Raw genomic sequence first — 3,202 nt, 5'->3', positions numbered from 1 at the left:
TTTTTAATATATATTGAAAGTGGTTGTGAGTGAAGGAGAGAGAAAAATGTAATGATAATATTATTTAATTGAACAAGAGAGAGAAAAAGTATTTGTTTTTAGTGAAAATATATTGATATAGGAGTTGTTTTTTAGTGGAATGTATGTATAATTTGATGGATTGGATGTGAATGCTCTTAGGCATCTCCTGCCAAAGGAGTCACGAGTCACATGCGTGCCTATATGTCACATATACACCTATACACAATGTATTTGTTACGAGGTCTAAGGTCTAAGAAAGCAGTGGGATGTGATTTGTGGGTCTCACCTATACGGCTCGTATGAACCTATGCAAGGTGTATAAGTTTAAAAATCAGTGAGATTTGATTTATGGGTCCCACCTATACGTGGTGTATAGGTGGTTAAATAATTAATTGGTTTGCCATTCTTTCTGCTTCTATATACATACGATCAAACAACTTCCAAACACAACGATTCAAACAACATTCATTCTTTGTCATAAAAACACAAACACTGATTCAACTCCAGAGATGTCACACCCTCAAAATCCACCACGCGGAGTATCACCGCTTTGAGGCGTGACAAGACCAGGATCGAGCCACCAATCATATTGAACAACGTAATTAAGTAAATAAACCAACCACAATACGATTGGTGACCAAAAGAAAGTAACCAACTTTAAGTTAACAGCGGAAGCATAATACGTAAAACTAAAACACAAGTTCATAGTTCATAAATTTAAAGACCAAAACATAAATTCCATAAGTTCATAAAGTTCAGATATTAAGTACGGGACCTAACAGTCCATATCCCACAACGACCTCCTCCTCGTGCAAGCTCCATAGCATCTAACGACCTGCAAAGCATGTAATAACGAGTCAACAACAAAGTTGAATGAGTTCACGGTTGGTTGTCCATTTTAGAGTTGTTTCCAAAAACGTAGTTTAATCTTTACCAGCTATCCAGCCGTGGGGGTTACCCCATAGTTCGAAAACGTTTATTCGTTAATCACCCCGTGTCCACCATCCCTGGCTATCCAGCCCGGCACTCCGGCCGTGGGGGCTACCCCATATTTAAACTACCAGACTCGTTTATCATATCGACTACTAACAAAAATAAATTGTGCCCTAGTGTCGGTGTCTATCATCACCGACATGCCATAGTCCATTAGTACACGCCCGTCCGACTGGCACGGTGTGAGGTTTGTTAAACCTAATAGCGCTATTAACTAATGACCCGCTCGCCATTGGCCCCGGCGATTAAGTCGATACAAAATGAGGGACTTAATGATAGAGTTTTGTCTAGTAAGTTTTTAGGTTGTTGTCCTACCCAAGGAGGACGAACGTACGTATTCTACCCAAGGAGAATACGCAGGATTAATATTAGCATCCTACCTATGGAGGATGGCCGTACATATCCTACCCAACGAGGATATGTAGATTCCGTTTTAAATTCTTTAACCCATTCCCAACCACCGGGAATCCCATGCCTTAGAAAGTGTGTGAACTCACTTCGGTTTGCTTGGTTAGATTAATTACTCAAATAATAAGGAAATCAAGCACGTCCTAATAAAGTACAGATAACAATCAGTTTCTCATGCATAACACGTATCCTACGTACGGTTTATCTGCTCACTACTTCTATCACATACCACATAATTCTAGTGTCACGGTACTTTGTTAAGTTATATTATTTTACCCTAAAATAATATAACTATCTCACAAAAGAAACAAGTATCCACACAAGTGTTCTAGTATAAAATATATATTCTAAACATATATATTTATCCATTTTACTTGTAAAAATCAACCTCCGATACTTTGTGTTTTTGTAACAAAACTCATGGCGAAGTTTATTTTGAAAGGCAAGGTTAAAAAGTATATGTGAACACTTGTTAGAAAAATAATTTCGAAGTGTTGGAAATTTTAGAAAATTTCGCCAGAGTTTCCTCTGTAAATGGAGGTGTCCATGCTAATAAGCATATCATTTTCTTTTCCGAAAACCAATCAAACAATCAACAACAATTTACTAAGAGCAAACTATCCCAATTGCAAACCAACATGAACTTGATGTTTCGTAAAAACGCGTAGTAACTTGGTAAGGTGTTTAGTGGTCCTAGTTACCTTCCAAAGTGCATTCGTTTCTTTAAAAATCGTTTTCTTAAAAGAATTAAGTGTTTTCAACTTGTAAACCACTTTTACAAAAATTAATCTTTTAAACTCTTCTTGTAAATAAAAATGTTTCTACACTTATTTCATTTCCAAAATGGTGTAAGTGTATGTACAAGTCATGATTTTTCCAAAAGTCGATTCTTGGACTTTGTTTATTTAGAAAAGTCTTTTGTAGAACCCGGATCTACATGATCACCAACTTATTTTGTTTACTTATATTTCAAGAAAATTATTTTCATCAAGTTCATATTTAACTAGAAGATGATTATTTTATGTTTCACATACTCATCTTCTTAGTCTTGTTAAATCATGTTTCTAAACATCATTTAACAAGCTCCATATGGTGATTAACATTACACAACCAAGAATCATCATACAATCAACAACCTATTCATTACAATATCATATTAACAACATTTCATCTTTATGTAAACTCCATGTAAAGCTTTATGTTTAAATCTTTTTAGTTCATGTTCTTAGTGTTCTTGATATTCATCATACTTCAACTTTTAACTACACAAAATAGAAGTAAACTAAAGTAGATCAAGGACTTACAACTAGCTCAAGGCTAGGGGAGAACACTAGTGAAAAAGATGAAGAAATGATGAGTGAAAGCAATGTATGAAAGCTCCTTGAAGTTCCTCAAGTTTCCATCTTCACAATACACCTTCTAATACATGAATGAAGCTTAGAAGTGGATGAAGATGGTGTTGATATGGTGGAGGTGGTGGCGGTTCTAGTGAGGGCCGAGAGAGGGGAGAGAGAGTTAGTGAGAGAGAGGTGTGATCTTTGAGAGATTATGAAATGATGTGAGTGATCTCCAAAATCTTCAACAATACTTATAATCTTCTTCAACATATCTTGTTCATCCTAACAAGTAACCAATCTAAATAAAATATTGAGGTAATATCTTATTGAGATATGTTGGTGATTTGGTGGGCCCTTTTGGGACCGAAATCGGTTATGGGGAGGGGGGCTGGATGTAAATTTTGTGATAAGTAAGTAAATGTTAGTCACAATCCAAGTAATAT

The sequence above is a fragment of the Helianthus annuus genome, chromosome 14, assembly GCF_002127325.2.
Source record: "Helianthus annuus cultivar XRQ/B chromosome 14, HanXRQr2.0-SUNRISE, whole genome shotgun sequence".
Taxonomy (NCBI): Eukaryota; Viridiplantae; Streptophyta; class Magnoliopsida; order Asterales; family Asteraceae; genus Helianthus; species Helianthus annuus.
This window is presented reverse-complemented; position numbering follows the sequence as displayed.